The following is a 22,240-nucleotide window of genomic DNA, read 5'->3' as shown; positions in this document are numbered from 1 at the left end:
TGTTAAGTATATTCACAGTGTTGTGTAGCCACCAGTATCTGTTTTCAGAATTTTTTCATCATTCCTAATAGAAATTCTGTACTCATTAAAAAGTCACTCTTTTCCACCCTATCTCTAGGTCCTGGTTACTTTTATTTTCTATCTTTTTGAACTTGTTTACTATAGATACCTCATATAAGCGGGGTCATATAATATTTTCCTTTGTATCCAGCTTATTTCACTTAGCTTAATGTTTTAATGTTTTTCCAGGTTGTAGTTGTGTCAGAATTTACTTTCTTTTTATGACTGTATAGTGTTCCATTGTGTGTATATGTGTGTGTGTGTGTGTGCACCATACTTTGTGCATTTATCTGTTGATGGACATTTGGGGTTGTTTTTAACCTTTCGACTGTTGTGAATAATGCTGCTATGAACATTGGTGTACAAGTAACTTTTTGAGTCCCTCTTTTTTTTTTCTTTTTTGGTTATATATTGGGAGTGAAGTTGTTGGATCATATTATAATTCTGCGTTCAACTTTTTGAGGAAGTACCAAGATACTTTCACAGTGGCTGCATTATTTTATATTCCTATTAGCAGTGTGTCAGGGTCCCAGTTTGTCCACTTCCTCTCCAGTTCTTTTTATTTTCTGTTTCTTTTCTTTTTGAAATCATAGCTACAGCTAATGGTGTGAAGTGGTATCTCCTCGTGGTTTTGATTAGATCTCCCTGTAGTGATGTTGAGCGTATTCAAAATGTGTTTTTGGCTGTTTGTAAATCTTTGGAGAAATGTGGATTTAATTTTTTGCCCTTTTTGTAAAAGGGGTATTCATCCCTTTGTAAAAAATTATTAAATTCTTTAGTTCTGAACAGCTCTGGATCTAGACCTTTATCAGATATATAATTTGCAAGTATTTTTTTCTTATTCTTTGGGGTGTTTTTCACTGTCATGGTAGTGTCCATTGGTGCATAAAAGTTTTAATTTGGACAGATTTCAATTTACCTATTTTTGTTTTTTGTTGCCCTTGCTTTTGGTGTCATATTGAAGAAATCATAATGATTTTTGCAACAAAATCATTGCCACAAAGATTTCCCCCCATGCTTGCTTTTTTTTTTTTAAGATTTTATTTATTTATTTGGCAGACAGAGATCACAAGTAGTCAGAGAGGCAGGCAGAGAGAGAGGAGGAAGCAGGCTCCCCGCGGAGCAGAGAGCCCGATGTGGGGCTCAATCATGACCTGAGCCAAAGGCAGAGGCTTTAACCCACTGAGCCACCCAGGCGCCCCCCCATGCTTGCTTTTAAGTGTTTAAGTTTTAGTTCTTATGTTTAGGTCTTCAATCCATTTCAAATTAATTTTTATGTATGATCATAGGGTAAGGGTCCTATTTCAGTGTTTTGCATGTAGATACTAAGTTTTCCAGCAGCATTTTTTTTTTTATTAAAGATTTTATTTATTTGACAGAGGCAGAGAGAGACACAGATCACAAGCAGGGGAAGCTGCAGAAGGAGGGTGAGAAGCAGGCTCCCACCAAGCAGGGAACCTGAGGCTCGATCCCAGGACCCCAGGATCATGATCTGAGCCAAAGGCAGACACTTAACCAACTGAGCCATTCAAGTACCCCCAGCAACATTTGTTGAAAAGAATGGTTTTGGCTCTCTTGTTGAAAATCATTTGACTGGAGCACCTGGGTGACTTAGTCGGTTAAGCATCTGCCCTCGGCTCAGGTCATGGTCCCAGAGTCTTGGGATTGATCCCCAGATCAAGCTCCCTGCTCTTCAGGGAGTTTGCTTTTCCCTCTCCCTCTGCAGATCCCCTGCTTGTGTTCTCCTGCTCTCTCTGTGTGTCAAATAAATAAATAAAATCTTAAAAAAAATTAAAACAGGGACGCCTGGGTGGCTCAGTTGGTTGGACGACTGCCTTCAGCTCGGGTCATGATCCTGGAGTCCCGGGATCGAGTCCCACATCGGGCTCCCGGCTCCGCGGGAGTCTGCTTCTCTCTCTGACCTTCTCCTTGCTCATGCTCTCTCTCACTGTCTCTCTCTCAAATAAATAAATAAAATCTTTAAAAAAAAAAAAATTAAAACAATAAAAAGAAAAAATCATTTGACTTTGTATGCGAGGATTTATTTCTGGGCTCTCTGTTCTTTTTCTTTTGCTATATACATCTCTTCTTTATGCTAGTATCACACTATTTTGATTACTGTGGCTTCATAGTAAGTTTTAAAATGAAGTGTGAGTTCCCCAACTTTGTTCTTTTTCAGTGTTGTTTGGCTATTCATGGTCCCTTGAAATTACAAATGAATTTTAGGAATGCATTTTTCTATTTCTACATAAAACATTGGAGTTTTTACTTTTTTTTTTTTTATTAAATATTTTATTTATTTATATGACAGCGAGAGAGGGAACACAAGCAGGGGGAGTGGGAGAGGGAGAAGCAGGCTTCCCGCTGAGCAGGGGGCCTGATGCGGGGCTCGATCCCAGGACCCTGGGATCATGACCTGAGCCGAAGGCAGATGCTTAACGACTGAGCCACCCAGGTGCCCCGTAGACATTGGAGTTTTTAAAAAAGATTTTATTTATTGTCAGCACACGTGAGTGTGCACAAGCGGGGGGGTGGCAGGCAGAGGGAGAAGCAGGCTTCCTGCTGAGCAGGGACCCTGGGATTGTGACCTAAGCTGAAGGCAGATGCTTAACTAATGAGCCACCCAGGCATCCCAAAACATTGGAATTTTGATAGGGATGGCATTGAATCTGTAGATTGCTCTGTATGATGATATCTCAACAACATTGTCTTTCAATCCATGAACATAGGGTGTGTTTATGTTTGTACAGTCTTTATTTTTAGCCACATTTTGTAGTTTTCAGTGTACATGTTCTTTGCCTCTTTGGATAAGTTTATTCGTAAAAAAACTTTTTTGACACTATTACAAGTGTAATTATTTATTTATTTTTTAGTAGGGTCCACACCGTGTGGGGAGCCCAATGTAGGGCTAGAACTCATGACCCTGAGATCAAGACTTGAGCTGAGATCAGGAGTCAGGTGCTTAACCAACTGAGTCACCCAGGCACCGTGATAAATGTGCAATTATTTTTTTCAAGCTTTTATTTAAGTAATCTCTGTACCCAAAGTAAGGCTCAAATTTATGAACCCGAGATCAAGAGTCGGGTGCTCTTTGGGGGTGCCTAGGTGGCTCAGTTTGTTAAGTGTCTGCTTTTGGCTCAGGTCATGATCTTAGGGTCCTAGGATTGAGCTGCGTGTTGGGCTCCCTGCTCAGTGGGGAGTCTGCTTCTCCCTCAACCTCTCCCCCTACTTGTGCACTCTCTCTCTCTCTCAAATAAATAAATAAAACCTTTATTTATTTATTATTTTTTTAAAAAAGATTTTATTTATTTGGCAGACAGAGACCACAAGTAGGCAGAGAGGCAGTCAGAGAAGGGGAAGCAGGCTCCCCGTTGAGCAGACAGCCCGATGCAGGACTCGATTCCAGGACCCTGGGATCATGACCTGAGCTGAAGGCAGAGGCTTTAACCCACTGAGCTACCCAGGCGCCCCATGTGCCACTTTTTAAAATTTAAATTTTTAAAAAAATTTTATTAACATAATGTATTATTAGCCGCGGGGCACAGGTCTGTGAATTGCCAGGTTTACACACTTCACAGCACTCATCATAGCACACACCTTCCCCAATGTCCATAACCAACCATCCTCTCCCTACCCCCTCCACCCGGCAACCCTTAGTTTGTTTTGTGAGATTAACAGTCTCTTATGGTTTGTCTCTCTCCCAATCCCATCTTGTTTTATTTTTTTTCCTTCCCTACCCTCCAGAGCCTCACTTTGCCTCTCAACTTCCTCATATCAGGGAGATCATATGTAACTGTCTTTCTTTGATTGACTTATTTCGCTCAGCATAATACCCTTTAGTTCCATCCACGTTGTCACAAATGGCAAGACTTCATTTCTTTTGATGGCTGCATAGTTTTCCATTATATATATACACACACACACATACATACATACATACCACATCTTCTTTATCCATTCATCTGTTGATGGACATCTAGGTTCTTTCCGTAGTTTGGCTATTGTGGACATTGCTGCTATAAACATTGGGATGCACGTGCCCCTTTGGATCACTACATTTGTATCTTTAGGGTAAATACCCAGTAGTCTGATTGCTGAGTCATAGGGTAGCTCTATTTTCAACTTTTTGAGGAAAGTCCATGCTGTTTTCCAGAGTGGTTGCATCAGCTTGCATTTCCACCAACAGTGTAAGAGGGTTCCCCTTTCTCTGTATCCTTGCCAGCATCTGTCATTTCTTGACTTGTTCAGATGCCACTTTTTAAAAAAAGTTTTAAAATTTTATGCTTTACTTTTAAATCTGTGATTCATTTTGAGTTAATTTTTTTTTAAAGATTTTATTTATTTGACAGACAGAGATCACAAGTAGGCAGAGAGGCAGGCAGAGAGAGAGGGGGAAGCAGGCTTCCTGATGAGCAGAGAGCCTGATGCAGGGCTCAATCCTAGGACCCTGAGATCATGACCTGACCTGAAGGCAGAGGCTTAACCCACTGAGCCACTCAGGTGCCCCTAATTTAATTAATTAATTAATTAATTAATTAAAAAAAAGATTTTATTTATTTGACAGAGATCACAAGTAGGCAGAGAGGCAGGCAGAGAGAGAGGGGGAAGCAGGCTTCCTGCTGAGCAGAGAGCCCGATGCAGGGCTTGATCCCAGGACCCTGGGATCATGACCTGAGCCGAAGGCAGAGGCTTAACCCACTGAGCCACTCAGGTGTCCCTTAAATATATATTTTAGAATAATTTGTCTGTACATAGCCGAAACCTTTGTTGGATTTTGATAGGAGTACCATTAAACCCAAATATCAATTTTTGGAGAATTGACATGTTTACTATGTTGAGTCTTCTCATCCATGAACATAGTATGTTTGTTTAGATCGTTGATTTCTTTTGGTACTTTTATGTAGTTTTTTTTTTTTTTTAAGATTTTATTTATTTATTTGTGAGAGAGAGAGAGAGAGCATGAGCACAGGCAGACAGAGTGGTAGGCAGAGGCAGAGGGAGAAGCAGGCTCCCCGCTGAGCAAGGAGCCCCATGTGGGACTCGATCCCAGGACGCTGGGATCATGACCCGAGCCGAAGGCAGCTGCTTAACCAACTGAGCCACCCAGGCGTCCCACTTTTATGTAGTTTTTAGCCTATAAGTCTTACACATATTTTGTGGATTTATACCTAAGTATTTAATTTTTTTGGAAGTAATTGAAAATAGTATTGTATGTTTAATTTTGGTATTTATGTTATTTATTGGTAGTGTATTAGAGTAACAGTTGATTTTTTTTTTTTATTTATCTTGGATCCTGCAATTTTGATGTATTCACTCATGAATTCTAGGAGTTTTGTTATAGATTCCTTGAAATTTTCTAGGTAGGAAATTGTGTCATCTGCAGATAGGGTTATTTTTATTTCTTCCTTTTCAATTTGTATGCCTTTATTGCTTGCCTAATTGTTGCAGCTAGAAATTTCAGCATGGTATAGATTTAAGATCTTTAGGGAAAGCATTCACTCTTTGATGAAAACCACTAAGTAGGATGTTAACTGTAGGTTTTTTGTAGATGTCTGTATGAAGTTTACCTGTATTCTATTCCTATTTTCCTTAGTTAGTTTGTTTATTTATTTATTTATTTATTTAAAAAAAAAATCATGAATGGGTGCTGAGTTTTGTTAGGTGCTTTTCCTGTCATTTACTTTTTTCCTTTAGTCTGTTAATATGGTAGATTACATTCTTTGATTCTGAATTGACTTAAGTGAGGTAAGCTCCACTTGATATGGCACATAACTCTTCTTTTATGTATTATGGGTTTGCATTTATGTTTTGTTAAGAAATTTTGTGTCTATTTATGAGAGCTGTTGTCTGTAGTTTTCTTTTTTCATATTCTGGTTTTGATAGTGGGAGTAATAACTAGCTTCATAGAATGAGTTGGGAAAAATGCTTCTACTTTTTTTGTTTTCTGGAAGAGATTGTATAGAATTGGGATTCTTTATTTTTTTATTTTTTTATTTTTTTAAAGATTTTATTTATTTATTTGACAGATAGAGATCACAAGTAGGCAGAGTGGCAGGCAGAGAGAGGAGGAAGCAGGTTCCCTGCTGAGCAGAGAGCCTGATGCGGGGCTCGATACCAGGACCCTGAGATCATGACCTGAGCCGAGGGCAGAGGCTAAACCACTGAGCCACCCAGGTGCCCCGAGAATTGGGATTCTTTAGATAGTGGGTTGGAACTATCTGGATTTTCATATTTCCTTTTTGGTTGTTTTTAAAGTAGAAATTAAAATTTAGAAATAGTTACAGGGCTAGGGGTACTTGGCTTTCTCATTTGGAAGAGCATACAACTCTTGATCTCAGTCAGGAGTTCAAGCCCCACGTTGGGTGTGGAGATTACTAAAAAAAAATAAGTAACTTTAAGGAAAAAAATTAAGTTACAGGGCTATTCATATTACCAGTTTCATAATTGGTGAGTTGGAGTAGCTTGTGTTTTTCAAGGAAGAGATTCATCTCATCTAAGCTAAGAGTTGTGTGTGTGAAGTTGTTTGTAGTATTCCCTTCTTATTATTTTGGTGTCTACGGGATCAGTACTGATATCCCCTCTTTAATTTCTGATAGTGGTGATTTGTCTTCTCTCCTTTTCTTTGTCAGTGTGGCCAGAGGTTTATCAATTTTATTGATCTTTTCAAACAAGCATCTCCTTGTTTTGTTGACTTTATTTTTTTCTATTTTAAATTTCACTGATTTCTGCTCTTCTATTTATTTTTACCTGCTTTCTGCTTGCTTTGGGTTTATTTTGTTCTTTTTTTTCTGAGGTGGAGACCTAAATTCTTGATTTGGGGCTCTTCCACTTTACTGTGCATTGTTATAAATTTCCATCTTATCATTGGTTTAGCTATGTTACATAAATTTTATTATGTTGGGGTACCTGAGTGGCTCAGTGGGTTAAGCCTCTGCCTTTGGCTCAGATCATGATCTCAGGGTCCTGGGATCAAGCCCCGCATTGGGCTCTCTGCTTGTCAGGGAGCCTGCTTCCCCCCCCCACCCCCAGCCTCTCTGCCTACTTGTTGATCTCTCTGTCAAATAAATAAATAAAATCTTAAAAAATTTTTTTATTATGTTGTATTTTTATTTTCATTCAGTTCATTATATTTTTTTCATTTTCCTTGCAGCTTCCTCTTTCATTATTGTGTCACTTTCTTTGGCCTCTGTGGTTTCTGCTGAGAAATTTGCTCTCAAATTATTTTCTTCTATAAGTAAAATGTTTTTCTCTTGCTGCTTTCAAGATATCTTTCTTGTCTTTAGATTTCAGAAGTGTAATTTAGGATGTGTTCAGGGGTAGATGCCTTTGTAATTAACCCTTTTGACATTTGCTTAGCTTCTTGATTTTGTAGTTTCATCACTCACCAAAATGGAATTTTTTCAGTCATGATTTAGTTGAGTACTTTTTCAGTCTCACTTTATTTCTCCTCTTCTTTCTGAGACACTCATGACATAAATGTTAAGATTATTTATTATAGTCCCAAAGATCTTTAAGGGTCTGTTTTTTTTTTTTTTTTTAAGATTTTATTTATTTATTTGACAGATTACAAGTAGGCAGAGAGGTGGGGGGGAGCAGGCTCCCCGCTGAGGGCATAGCCCAATGCGGGGCTCCATCTAAGGACCCTGAGACGAGCTGAAGGCAGAAGCTTTAACCCACTGAGTCACCCAGGTGCCGCTGTTCATTTTTTTTTTCTTTTTTCGCTCTCTGTCTGTTGCTTACATTGAGTGATTTTCATTGTTATATCTTCTAGTTCATGGATTCTTTTATTCTCTTTCCTTAATGCTGCTTCTGAGGTCATGCATTGAGCTCTTTTATTTTGCATAGTGTACTTTTCAGTTCTAAAAATTTCCATGTGGTTCTTTATATTTTCATTTTTGCTGAGGCTTTCTAGATTTCATTTCTGTGTTTGTAATTGCTCATGGCATCTTTTTTTTTTTTTTTTTTTTTTTTTAGAAAATTTTGTTTATTTATTTGACACAGAGGGAGAGGGAGAGACAGTTAGAGAGGGAACACAAGCTGGGGGAGTGGGAGAGGGAGAAGCAGGCTCTCTGCCAGGGAGCCTGTTGTGGGACCTGGGATCATGACCCAAGCCAAAGGCAGATGCCTAATGACGGAGCTACCCAGGCTCCCTTCATGGAATCATTTTTTTTTTTTTTTTTTTAAAGATTTTATTTATTTATTTGACAGAGAGATCACAAGCAGGCAGAGAGGCAGGCAGAGAGAGAGGAGGAAGCAGGCTCCCTGAGAGAGCAGAGAGCCCGATGCGGGGCTCGATCCCAGGACTCTGAGATCATGACCTGAGCTGAAGGCAGCGGCTTAACCCACTGAGCCACCCAGGCGCCCCTCATTTTTTTTTTTTAAAGATTTTATATTTATTATTTATTTGGGAGGCTCAGTTGGTTAAGCACCTGCCTTCCGCTCAGGGCCTGAACCCCGTGTCCTGGGATCGAGTCCCACATCAGGCTCCTTGCTCAGCGGGGAGCCTGCTTCTCCCTCTGCCTCTGCCTGCCATTCTGTCTGCCTGTGCTTGCTCTCTCTCCCTCTCTCTCTCTCTGACAAATAAATAAATAAAATCTTTAAAAAAAAAAAAATTTCATTTTTAAGTAATCTGTATACCCAAAGTGGGGCTTGAATTTATAACCCTGAGATGAAGAGTCATGTATTCTACTGACTATTTATTTATTTACTTATTTATTTAAGATTTTAAAATTTATTTATTTGACAGAGAGAGAGTGGAAACACAAGCAGGGGGAGTGGGAGAGGGAGAAGCAGGTGCCCCGCCGAGCAGGACCACGACCTGAGCCGAAGGCAGACGCCCAACGACTGAGCCACCCAGGCGTCCTTGAGTCATTTTTTAAAAAGAAATTATTATTTTATTTTATTTTTTAGAAGATCTTATTTATTTATTTGACTGAGAGAGAAAGAGAGAACAATCAGGGAGAGCAGCAGGCAGAGGGAGAAGCAGAGACTCCCTGCTAAGCAGGGAGGCCGACTTGGGGCTTGATCTCAGGACTTGGCATCATGACCTGAGCCAAAGGCAGATGCTTAATGGACTGAGCCATCCAGGCGCCCCTTTGAGTCATTTTTATTATAGCTGCTTTAAAATCTTCATTAGATAGTTACTAACATTTGTCAGATATTAAAATTACAGATAGCTCATTGTTGGCATCTATTGATTGTCATTTTCATTCAGTGAGATCTTCTGGTTCTTGGTCATGATCCCAGGGTCCTGGGATGGAGCACCGCATTGGGCTCTCTGCTCAGCAGGGAGTCTGCTTCTCCCTCTCCCACTCCCCCTGCTTTGTGTTCCCTCTCTCTCATGGTCTCTCTCTGTCAAATAAATGAAATCTTTAAAAAAAAAAAAAAAGATTTATTTGAGAGAGAGAGAGACAGAGACAGAGCACACGCAGGGGGAGGGGCAGAGAGAGAGGGAGATGCAGACCCCTGGTTGATCAGGGAGCCCAATGCGGGGCTCAATCCCAGAACTCCAGGATCATGATCTGAACCAAAGGCAGATGCTTAACCGGCTGAGCCACCTGCGTGCCCACGTTTAGTATATTCTTACTGATTTTCTGTTTACTGGTTCTGTGAATTGACAGAAGTTTATTGAAATTTCCAAATAAAGTTTTGGGTTTTCCCATTTCTTTTTGTAGTTCTGTTACTATTGCTTCATGTGTTTTGAAGGTGTTATTAGGTGAATAATGTTGAGGATTTATGTATTTTCTTAATGAGTTAAACCCTTTATGTTTGTAAAGTGAGCTTCTTTTTTCCTGATAATATTGATTTTTACTTCTAAATTTTTATTGAAGTATCGTTAACATACGGTGTTATGCAAGTTTCAGGGGTACAGTATAATTCAATAATTCTATACATTTCTGAGTGCTCATCAAGATAAGTGTACCTTTGGGGGTACTGGGTGGCTCAGTCAGTTAAGCATCTGCCTTCAGCTAAGAAGTCCTGAGTCAGGTTCCATGCTCAGTGGGAGATCTGCTTTTCTCTCTCCCTGCTGTTGTGCTCTTGCTCTATTTTTCTCTCTCTCTCTCTCTCTTCTTCTCAAATAAATAAAATCTTAAAAAAGAAGAGAAGTGTACTTCTTTTTTTTTAAAGATTTTTATGTAATTATTTGAGAGAGCACGAGAGAGCAGTCAGGGAGAGAGGAAGAGGGAGGGAGAGAAGTGGACTGGAGCCCAATGTGGGGCTCAATCCCAGTACTCTGGGATCGTGACCTGAGCCTAAGGCAGAGGCTTAACTGATTGAGTCACCTAGGTGCCCTGATAAGTGTACTTTTAATCCCCTTTACTATTAATCTCCTTAATCTTTTTACCATCTCTCTACCCCTTTGGCAACTGCCAGTTTTCTATGGTTCTGTTTTATGGATCTGTTTCTGCTTTATTTTTTAGATTCTGCATGAAAGCAAAATCATAGTATTTCTGTTTCCTAGTCTAACTTATTTTAGTTAGCATTATACTCTGTAAGTTCTTTCATGTTGTTGCAAATGGAAAGAGTTCATTCTTTTTTTTATGGCTGAGTAATACTTCATTACACACACACACACACACACACACACACACACACACACCCCTTTATCCATTCATCTATCTGTGGACATGTGGGTTACTTACATGTCTTGGGTATGGTAAATAATGCTGCTGTAAACATAGAGGTGCATATATCTTTTTTTTTTTAATTTATCTTTTTGAATTAGTGTTTTTATTTTATTTGGGTAAATACCCAGAAGTGGAATAACCGAACTGTATGATACTTTTTGAGACCTTCATACTGTTTTCCATAGTGGCTGCATCAGTTTGCCTTCCCAACAACAGTGTATGAGGTTTTATTTCCCTCCTCATCTTCAACAATTCTTCTTTCTTATGTTTTTGATTTTAGCCATTCTGACAGGTGTGAGGTGATATCTCTCTCCTTGTGGTTTTGATTTGCATTTCCGTGATGGTGAATGATATTCAGTATCTTTTCATGTGTTTGTCAGCCATCTGTATGTCTCCTTTGGAGAAATGTCCATTCAGGGCTTCTTCCCACTTCTAATCAGTTGTTTTTGGTGTTGAGTTGTATAAGTTCTTTATGTATTTTAGATGTTAACCCCTTATCAGATATATCATTTGCAAATATTTTCTCCCATTCAGTAGGTTGCCTTTTTGTTTAGTTGAGGTTATCCTTAGCTGTGCAAAAGCACCTTATTTTGATGTCCCAATGTTTATTTTTATTTTATTTCTATTTAGATTTGCCTTTTTTTTTTTTTTTTTTTTTTTGCTGAGGAGACATCTAAAACAATGTTTCTATGGCTGATGTCAAAGATATTAACTGCCAGTGTTTTCTTCGAAGAGTTTTCTGGTTTCAGGTCTCGCGTTTAGGTCTTTAACCCATTTTGAGTTTAGTTTTGTGTGTGACTAAGAAAGAGGTTAGTTTTGTTGTTTTGCAGATAGCTGTCCAGTTTCCCCAGCACCATTTGTCTTTTCCCCATTGTATATTCTTACTTCTTTTCTTGTAGATTGACTGACCATAAAAGCTTGGGTTATTTTTGAGCTCTCTTTTTTTTTTTTTTTTTTTTTAAAGTTTTTTTTTTTTTATTTTTCAGAGAGAGAGAGAGGGAGAGAGAGCAAGCACAGGCAGACAGAATGGCAGGCAGAGGCAGAGGGAGAAGCAGGCTCCCTGCTGAGCAAGGAGCCCGATGTGGGACTCGATCCCAGGACGCTGGGATCATGACCTGAGCCGAAGGCAGCTGCTTAACCAACTGTGCCACCCAGGCGTCCCTTGAGCTCTCTCTTTTGTTCCACTGATACATGTGTCTGTTTTTGTGCCAGTACCATACTGTTTTGATTATTACAGCGTTGTATATCTTGACGTCTGGGATTGTGATAGATACCTTCAGCTTTGGTTTTTTTTTTTCCTCTCAAGATTGCTTTGGCCATTTGGAGTCTTTTGTGGTTCCATACAGATTTTAGTTTTATTGTAGTTACGTGAAAAATGTTGGTATTTTGTTAGGGAGTATAGCTTGCTGTGGATAGTGTGGATATTTTAACAATATTGGTTCTTCCATTCTTTGAGCATGGAATATCTTTCCATTTTTTTATGTTTTCAATTTCTTTAATCAGTGTTTTATAGTTTTTAAAGTACAGTTCTTTCACTTCCTTCATTAAGTTTATTCCTAGGTATTTTATTTTTGGTATAATTGTAAATGGGATTATTTTTTAAAATTTCTCTTTCTGCTTCTTTATTACTAATGTATAGAAATGCAACTGTTGTTCTAGATAGTAATTTTTAATCTTCTGATTTACCAAATTTATCAGTTCTTGCAGTTCTATGGTGGAGTCTTTAGAAAGTTTTCATAGTGACACTTCTACTTCCTTACCAATTTGGATGCTTTTTATTTCTTTTTTAAAAAATTTATTTATTTGAGAGAGTGAATGAGCGAGAGAGAGAGAGAGCAAGCTTGTGTGCGAGCTGGTTGAGGAGCAGAGGGACAGGAAGAAGGCACAGTTCCCTCTGAGTAGGGAGCCTCACTCATCTTGATCGCAGGGCTCTGGTATTATGACCTGAATCGAAGGCAGATGCTTAACCAACTGAGCCACCTAAGTGCCCTGAGGTGCTTTCTCTTTTTCTCTTTTCTTTCTTTCTTTCTCTCTGTCTCTCTTTCTCTCTTCTTCTTCTTCTTCTTTAAAGATTTTATTGATTGATTTGAGAGAGAGACACAGTGAGAGAGGGAACGCAAGCAGGGGGACTGGGAGAGGGAGAAGCAGGCTTCCTGCAGAGCATGGAGTCTGATGTGGGGCTCTGTCCCAGGACACTGGGCTCATGACCTGAGCCGAGGCCAGATGCTTAAGGACCGAGCCACCCAGGTGCCCTCTTCTTCTTCTTCTTCTTCTTTTTTTTTTTTAAAGATTCTGTTTGTCAGAGAGAGATCGAGAGCGCCAGAGTGCACAAGCAGGGGGGAGCAGCAGGCAGAGGGAGAAGCAGGCTCCCTGCTGAGCAAGGAGCCAGATGTGGGACTGATCCCAGGATGCTGGGATCAGGACCTGAGCCAAAGGCAGCCACTTAATTGAGTGAGCCACCCAGGTACGCTTTATTTCTTTTTCTTGTCTGATTACTTGCAGCCAGGAGTTCTGGTACTATATTGAATAAAAGTGGTTACAGTAAGCATACTTATCTCAGTCTGTGATCTTACAGGAAAAGCTCTCAGTATTTCACCATTGGCTATGATGTCAGCTGGGTTTGCCATATATGGTCTTAATATGTTCCCTGAACAACTGCTTTGTTGAGGGATTTTATCATGAATGGATGCTGTACTTTGTCCAGTGCTTTCTCTGCATCTGTTGAGATAGTCGTGTTGTTTTTAATCCTTTCTCCTGTTAATATGATATATCACATTGATTTATTAGCAAATACTGAACTATACTTGCATCCCAGGAGTAAATCCCACTTGGTCATGGTGAATGCTTCTTTTTAATGTATTGTTGGATTCAGTTTACTAATATTTTGTTGAGGGTTTTTGCTTTTATATTCATTAGAGATAGTGGCTTGCCTTTCTCTTGCAGTGTCTTTATCTGGTTTTGGTGTCAGTAATGCTGTCCTCATAGAATAAATTTGGAAAATTTCCTTCCGCTTAATTTGTTTTTGTATTTTTGTAATATTTTGAGAAGAATATGTGCTAAACTCTTAAATACATGGTGGAGGGATGCTTGGATGGTTCAGTTGGTTAAGCACTTGCCTTCGGCTCAGGTCGTGATCCCAGTGTCCTTGGAGCAAGTCCTGCATCGGGCTCTTTGCTCAGCCGCAAGCCTGCTTCTCCCTCTCTTTGTGACTCCCGCAGCTTGAGCTCTCTCTGACAACAAATAAAATCTTTAAAAAAATACAAATAAAATTCACCTGCATTAAATCCTTGTGAAATGATCTCTTTTTTTTTTTTTTTTTTTAATGAGAGAGAGAAAAAGAGCATGAGCAGGGAGAGAGGCCAGGGGAGAAACAGAAACAGATTACCCACTGAGCAGGGAGCCCGATGTGGGGCTCAGTTCCTGGACCATGGGATCATGACCTGAACTGAAGGCAAAAACTTAACCGACTGGGCCACCCAGGCACCCTGATGCTCATTTTTCTTGATAATACTGATTTTTGTTTTTATTTTTATTTTTTTTAATATAGATTTTATTTACTTATTTGATGGATACAGATCACAAGTAGAGAGGCAGGCAGAGAGAGAGAGAGGAGGAAGCAGGCTCCCTGCTGAGCAGAGAGCCCAATGCGGGGCTTGATCCCAGGACCCTGGAATCATGGCTCAAGCCGAAGGCAGAGGCTTTAACCCACTGAGCCACCCAGGTGCCCCGATAATACTGATTTTTAAATCTACTTTCTGTGATACTAATATAACCACTTTAACTTTCTTTTCATTCTCTGTGAAGTAATTTTCTCTGGCTGTTTTATTAAAGAATTTTTTTTTCTCTGATTTTTGGCAATTTAATCATATGTTTTAGTTTACATTTCTTTCTTTGGGTATAGTTGACACAGTTTACATTTTTTAATGTTTCATTGCTCGGTGTTTATTTAAAGGGTGCTTTGTTCTATGTGTTTATGATATCATGAAATGTGGCCAATTGTTAACATTTTTTCCGATTTCTAATTTTTTTTCCCTCTATTATATGTTCTTCAGTGGCTCCAAATACAAATATATTTGGCTTTTGAAGTTACCTGAAAGCTGATTTATACTGTATTAATTTTTTTTAAGTAAATTGTATGCTGAACTCATGACCCGAGATCAAAAGTCACGTGCTATATTGACTGAGTCAGTCAAGTGCCCCATTCTCTTTTCATTTTTTTTTAATTTTTCTTTAAAGATTTTATTTATTTATTTGACAGAGAGAGATCACAAGTAGACAGAGAGGCAGGCAGAGAGAGAGAGAGAGAGAGAGGGAAGCAGGCTCCCCGCCGAGCAGAGAGCCCGATGCGGGACTCGATCCCAGGACCCTGAGATCATGACCTGAGCCGAAGGCAGTGGCCTAACCCACTGAGCCACCCAGGCGCCCCTCTTTTCATTTTTTAAAGTAGTTTTTCTGTGTGTTTTATTTTGGTTAGTAGCTATTAACTCGAGTTCTTATGCTGTAAATCTCATGTTATGTTTTTCATCTCTGACCTTGTAATTTTCATTTCTAGAAGTTTAAAGTTTTAAAAATTTTTATTCATATTTCTACTTAACAATATTTAATGTTTTTTTCTAGATTTTTGAATGCATGGAATGTATTCATTGTAATTGTTTTATAGGATTTGTGTTCTGATTCTATTACCTGTCATTTCAAGATTGGTGTGACTGACTGGTTTTTGTTTCGTTGTTGGGTGTAATTTGTTCCTTCTATTTGTATGTCTTTTAAGTTTTCATTGATTTTTAGTCATTGTGAATTTTATCTTGTTATGTCTCTATTTTAGTATGCCTAAAAATACATTTATACTTTGTTCTGTGACATGGTTAAGTTATTAGAAAAGTTTGTCCGTTTTGGATCTTGCTTTTATGATTTGTTTAGATAGACCAGAGCTCTGTTTAGTGTAGGGTTAACTTTTATCTCTTTCTGAGGCATAATCCTTCTTAGTACTCTGATGCAGTATTAATTATTATTATTATTTTTTTAAATGCTGGCTTTTGGGAATAAGCTTTATTTGCATCCTTGTGTGAGTTCTGATGCTGTTATTTCTGAGTTTGGTGGTTCTCTCTGGCCTTCAGTAGTTCTCTTACATGCAAGTGCTGATTTCTCACTCAACATTTTCTAGGATAAGCCTCTGCAGATCTCTTCATTTTTCTCTCTCTTCAGCTCTACTCCGTGCTGGTCTCCCTTGTGACCTGTAGCCAACTTGGCTTCCTTGGACTCCCAGCTCTGTTTCTTCAATTTGGGGAGACCACATGCTCTGCCTGGGTTACTTCTCCCTGTTCCATGGCTTGGAAACTCTCAAGGCAGTAAGCTGGGCAAATGTTTGGCCTCTGTTGTTTCTTGTTTCCCAGAATTATTATCTTTCATTACTTGTCCAAAATCTTGTGGGCTGTTGTTTCATACATTTTGTTAGGTTTTGTTATTGCATGCGGAATGCAGAATCTGGCCCCTTTTACTTAACTGTAAGTAGAAGTGGTATTATTGTGCCTTTATTGTACATTTTCATACTGACTAGTAATGTTGAGCACATTTTAATTTGCTTATTGACCATTTACTTATTTTTTTAAAGATTTTATTTATTTGTCAGAGAGCACAAGCAGGCAGAGAGGCAGGCAGAGGCAGAGGAGAAGCAGGTTTCCTGCTGAGCAAGAGCCTGATGCGGGACTCAATCTAGGACCCTGGAATCATGACCTGAGCTCAGTGCAGCCGCTTAACCAACTGAACCACCTGGGCGTCCCCCATTCATGTCTTTTCTTTTGGGAAGAGTTTGCTCAGACCTTTAGCCCTTTCCGTTCCTTTGCTCCTTTTTCTCTTTCTTTATTCCTTGTCTTTTTTTTTTTTTTTTTTTTTTTAAATTGCAGAAGGTCCTTTTATGTCCTGGATACTAGTCCTTTGTTAGATAAATGCTTTGTAAAAAGTTTCTCTAAGACTGTTTTTTGTTTTTTGTTTTTAAAGATTTTATTTATTTATTTGACAGACGGAGATCACAAGTAGGCAGAGAGGCAGGCAGAGAGAGAGGAGAAAGAGGCTTCCTGCTGAGCAGAGAGCCCGATGCGGGGCTCGATCCTGGGACTCTGGGATCATGACCTGAGCCTAAGGCAGAGGCTTTAACCCACTGAGCCCCCTAACTATGCTGGGTTAAAGCCCCTAACTGGGCTTTAACCCAGGTGCCCCCTAACTATGCTTTTAATGAGCAGAAATATGTAAGTCTGATGAAGTCTAATTTTGTCAGTCTTTTCTTTTGTCTTTATTGTGTACTGTGTTTATGCTAAGACACTTTTGCCTAACCCTGAAATCCTGAAGGTAATTTCTTTTGCTTTTGCTGATTTATATTTAGGTCTCTAATGCATCTCAAATTAACTTTTGTAGGTGTTTTTGTTTTTGTATCTGGATATCCAGTTGTTCCTGAACCATTTGTTGAAAAGAGTCTCCATTCTCCACTGACTTGTTTTGGTGAAACAGCACTTGGCTGCATAAGTGGGCTCTATTTCAGGAATATTGATTCTGTTCCATTGATCTATTTGCCTGTCCTTATATCATTACAATACTAATTTGATTATTTGTATTTTATAGTAACTCCTGAAGTCCAATTTGCAAGTCCAGTAATCCTTTTCATCCTTTTCAAGATTGCTCTGTATACTTGAAGTTTTTAGCATTTCCATATAAATTTCAGTATTAGCTTTTACAGGGGCGCTTGGGTGACTCAGTTGGTTAGGCATCTGCCTTCAGTTCGGGTCATGATCTCGAGGTCATGGGATCAAGCCCCATACCTGGCTTTCTGCTTACCTGGGAGTCTGCTTTTCCTTCTCCCTCTGGCCTTGCACACACTCTTGCTCTCTCAAATAAATAAATAAAAAATTAAAAAAAATACTAGCTTTTCCATCACTTTAAAAAGGTTGATGGAATTATGGTAACCATTACTTTTAATCTGTAGATTGGTTTGAGGAGAATTGACATGTTAACAGTATTGAGTCTTAGGGGCGCCTGGGTGGCTCAGTGGGTTAAAGCCTCTGCTTTCAGCTCAGGTCATGATCCCAGGGTCCTGGGATCGAGCCCCGAATCGGGCTCTCTGCTCAGCAGGGAGCCTGCTTCCTTCTCTCTCTGTCTGCCTCTCTGCCTACTTGTGATCTCTCTGTCAAATAAATAAACAGTATTGAGTCTTCATTTCCATTAACATTGTATTATCTCCATTTCTTTAGGTCATCTTAGATTTCTCAGCAATATTTTCTAGTTTTCAGGCTTTGGTCTTGTGTGTCTTTTGTTTAAAAAATGTTTTTTAGATTTTTCCTGTTATTTGATGCTACTGTAAGTGGTATTTTAAGAATTCAGTTTCCTGTGACGCCTGGGTGGCTCAGTTCGTTAAGCGGCTGCCTTGGGCTCTGGTCGTGATCCCAGGGTCCTGGGATTGAGTCCCACATCCGTCTCCTGGCTCAGCAGAGAGCTTGCTTCTCCCTCCTACTCTGCCTGCTGCTCTCCCTGATTGTACTCTCCCTCTCTGTTAAATGAATAAATAAAACCTAAAAAAAAAGAAAAGAATTCAGTTTCCTAATTATTTGTTCTTAGCATATGGAAATGGAATTGAGTTATATATATTGACTTTGTCTCATCACAACCTTATGTAACTCATTAATTCTATGAGTATTTTTGGTAGGTAAATCAGATATTTGTAGGAGATGATCATGTTATAATTTTTACCTCTTTCCACTTTGCATTCTTTTTATTTATTTATTTATTTATTTATTTATTATTACATGTACTCAAGTCTTGTTTCCATTCTTTAGGGAAGGCATTTAGCTACATACCATTAATTATGATGTCTGTCATCTGTAGGCTTTTTATTAATGACCTTTATCAGGCTGTTTAAAAGTGTAGGTTTTATTATTATCTAAGTATGGCAGCAAGGCTGACAGATGAGGAGAGGACTCCCATTAAAAATTATAAAGTTGGAGCGCCTGGGTGGCTCAGTGGGTTAAAGCCTTTGCCTTCGCCTTAGTCATGATCTCAGGGTCCTGGGATCAAGCCCCGCATCAGGCTCTCTGCTCAGCGGGGAGCCTGCTTCCTCCCTCTCTCTCTGTCTGCCTCTGCCTACTTGTGATCTCTGTCAAATAAATAAATAAAATCTTTAAAAAAAAATTAAAAAGTTGTGGGGCGCCTAGGTGGCTCAGTGAGTTAAAGCCTCTACCTGCAGCTCGGGTCATGATCCCAGGGTACTGGGATCCAGCCCCGCATTGGGCTCTGTTCAGTGGGGAATTTGCTTCCCCTTCTCTCTCTCTCTGCCTGCCTCTCTGCCTACTTGTGATCTCTGTCAAATAAATAAAGTCTTTTAAAAAAATTATAAATTTGTAAATTATGAGAATGAAGGCAAGCAAGATCCTTCATTTTGGTTTCCACGGAAAGGAATAGTCAAGGAATGATGACCAGGTTTAGGATTGGTCTAGTTTGAATAATTTCAAGGGTCTGGGGCTTAGGGGCTGTCCGTAGTTGTCTGGTACTTATCCTTGGGGGTGATTAGGGTAGGGGAATATTGTGGCCAGAGTACAAAATAGAGATGGTTGGGGCTATGGGCTCTGGATTGGTTGGTTTGCATATGAAAGCAACCTGGAGCATTGTGGGGCAGTCCCTCTAGGGTCATGTCACCAAGGCCCAAAGTATCAAAAGTATGGAATGAAAAGATATGATTAATAAACAGGTTGTATAAAATCTTTTCCTGGTTTTCTGACAGTTTATAGCATGAATGGATATTGAGTTTTGTCTAATTTTTTTCCATATCTATCAAGATGATTATATATTTCTATATAATTAATACATTGAATTTAATTGTTTTATTTTCAAATGTTATAACAATCTTGTATTCTTTTTTTTCCCTTTAAGATCTTATTTATTTATTTATTTGACAGAGCACAGGCAGGGGGAGTGGGAGAGGGAGAAGCAGGCTTTCCCTGAGCAGGGGGCCTGATGCTGGGCTGCATCCCAGGGCCCTGGGATCATGACCTGAGCTGAAGGCACACTATTAACTGACTGAGCCATCCAGGTGCCCCTCAATCTTGTATAGTTGGGATAAATTTTACTTGGTTACGGTGTATTATCCTTTCTATATATTGGTGTATTGAAATTGCTAATGTTTTATTAAATATTTTTGCATCTATGTACATCCCTTATTTATAGACTTAATAAGTCTATAATTTTCTCTTTTTTTTGTATTTTGTGTTCAGGTTTTGGTATTATTGGTATTATTAATATCATTAGGTATGTTTGTTAGTATTATTCATGCTGAGCTTAGAAAATAATTTGAGAAGTATTCTTTATATTCTGAAGTGTTTGTGTGAAGTTGATGCTGTTTCTTCCTCGGTGTTTGAAGGAATGTACGAGTGAAGAAGTCTGAGCCTAGTTTTTTATTTTGGGGAAGGATTTTTTAGAATGAATTCAGTTTAAAGGGCTCTTCAGATTTTTGTTTCATCTCATCAGTTTTTTGGTAAGTTGTGTTTTTCCAGGAATTCTTCCATTTCATCTAAGTTGTTAAAAGTCATTAACATAATGTCAATAGTCTTTTGTTCTATTACTATCTGTGGGTTCTGTAGTGATAATTCCTCACTTTCTGTTCATACTGGTAATTTATGTGTATGTTTTATATCCATTTCGCTAGAGGTTTATCAACTTTGTTGATTTTTCCAAAGGACCAGCTTTTTACCTGTATCTAGGAAATCACTGTTGACTCCTAGGTCATGAAGTTTCATTTTAAGAGTTCTATAGTGTTAGCTCTTACATTTAAGTATATGATCCATTTTGAGTTACTTTTATGTATGATATAAATAAGGGGTCCAACGTAAGTTTTTGTTGGGTAGAATTTTTTTTTTTTTTAAAGATTTTATTTATTTATTTGAGAGAGAGAGATCACAAGTAGGCAGAGAGGCAGGCAGAGAGAGAGGAAGGGAAGCAGGCTCCCCGCTGAGCAGAGAGCCCGATGCGGGACTCGATCCCACGACCCTGAGATCATGACCTGAGCCGAAGGCAGCGGCCCAACCCACTGAGCCACCCAGGCGCCCCGGGTAGAATTTTTAATACATGAATTTTGTAAAGCTATTTCTCTTTGTGTTCATTTCTTAGAATTCTACTAGTAATTTCAATATATTTCCTTCCTTCTTATTGTCTATATAGAGTACCCCTTACAGTTAATATTATACCCCTTTGTAAATGTATGGACATCTTGCAGTCATAGAGATTCTTTGACACAAGCTCTGTTTGCTCAGTTATGCTATTGTCATATGTATTAGATCTCACTTATAAACCCCAGAAAACAATATTATAATTTTTGCTTTCAATAATCATTTGTATTTTTAAGAATTTAAGAGTAGGGTGCCTGGGTGGCTCAGTTGGTTGAGCAGCTCCTTTGGCTTGGGTCATGATCCTGGAGTCCCGGGATCGAGTCCCACATCAGGCTCCCTGCTGAGCAGGAAGTCTGACCTCTCTACTCTCGTGCTCTCTCTTATTCTCTCTCTCAAATAAATAAATAAAATCTTAAAAAAAAATTTAAGGCTAAAATTCTTCTATATTTTCCAGATATTCATCATTTGTGGTCCTCTTCTTTGCTTCCTCAGGATTTGCATTTCCATTTTAGTACCATTTTCCTTCATTATGAAGAATTTCTGTTAGCCTTTGTTGTAGTCCATGCCTTCTGGTGATGAATTCTGTTTGCTGCCTTTTGTGTGAAAATACCTGTTTAACCTTTTTTTTTAAAAATATTTATTTATTTACTTGTCAGAGAGAGAGAATGAGTGAGTGCACCAAGTAGGGGGAGTGGCAGGTAGAGGGAGAAGCAGGCTCCCTGCTGAGCAAGGAGCCCAATGTAGGAATCGATCTCAGGACTCTGGGCTTGTGACCTGAGCCAAAGGCAGATGCCCAACCGAGCCACCCAGGTGTCCCTCACCTTAATTTTTGAAGGACATATTAGTTGAATATAGAATTCTGGGTTGAACTACAGTTGTTTTTCTTGAAGTACTTTAAAGATTTTGTGTCACTCTCTTTTGACTTCCATAATTTATGATGAGAATTCAGCCATTTATTTAAAAACTGTTCCCCTTTATTTGATGTGTCCTTTTCTTTTGGCTCCTTGATGACATTCTTGCCTCTGTTTGCTTTTCAGCAAGCAGTTTGGGTACTTGGGGCTCACTGAGCTTTTTTGAATCTATAAAGTTCTCTGTCTTCAAATCAAAATTTTATCCACTGTTTTTCAGGACTGACTTCTTGCCATATTCCCATATTCCATATTCTCTTCCTCCTCACCAGTTTTCCACACCATCAATTATACATGTTAGATTTCTTGACACTGTTCCATAGGTGAAGGCTTGTTCATTTTTTTCCACTGTTTTCCCTTTTTCAGATTAAAGATTAGAGGTAACTTAGCTTCAGAATCACTGATTTTTTTCCTTTGTCATCTTGATTTTGTTGTTAAGCTGTCCAGTAAATGTTTCACTTCATGTATGTGTGTGTGTGTGTGTGTGTGTGTGTGTGTGTGT

The 22,240-nt window shown here is 39.0% G+C and overlaps 1 protein-coding gene across 1 annotated transcript in view; it reads left to right on the top strand.

Annotated features, from left to right (window-relative positions):
• The window catches only part of LOC111155496 (MLLT10, histone lysine methyltransferase DOT1L cofactor), a 234,588-nt gene that overhangs the window by 33,487 nt on the left and 178,861 nt on the right, over nt 1–22,240 (top strand). The window lies entirely within an intron of this gene.

The sequence above is a fragment of the Enhydra lutris genome, unplaced genomic scaffold (genome assembly GCF_002288905.1).
Source record: "Enhydra lutris kenyoni isolate GAN:26980312 unplaced genomic scaffold, ASM228890v2 scaffoldscaffold42, whole genome shotgun sequence".
Classification (NCBI taxonomy): Eukaryota; Metazoa; Chordata; class Mammalia; order Carnivora; family Mustelidae; genus Enhydra; species Enhydra lutris.
This window is presented reverse-complemented; position numbering and strand designations above follow the sequence as displayed.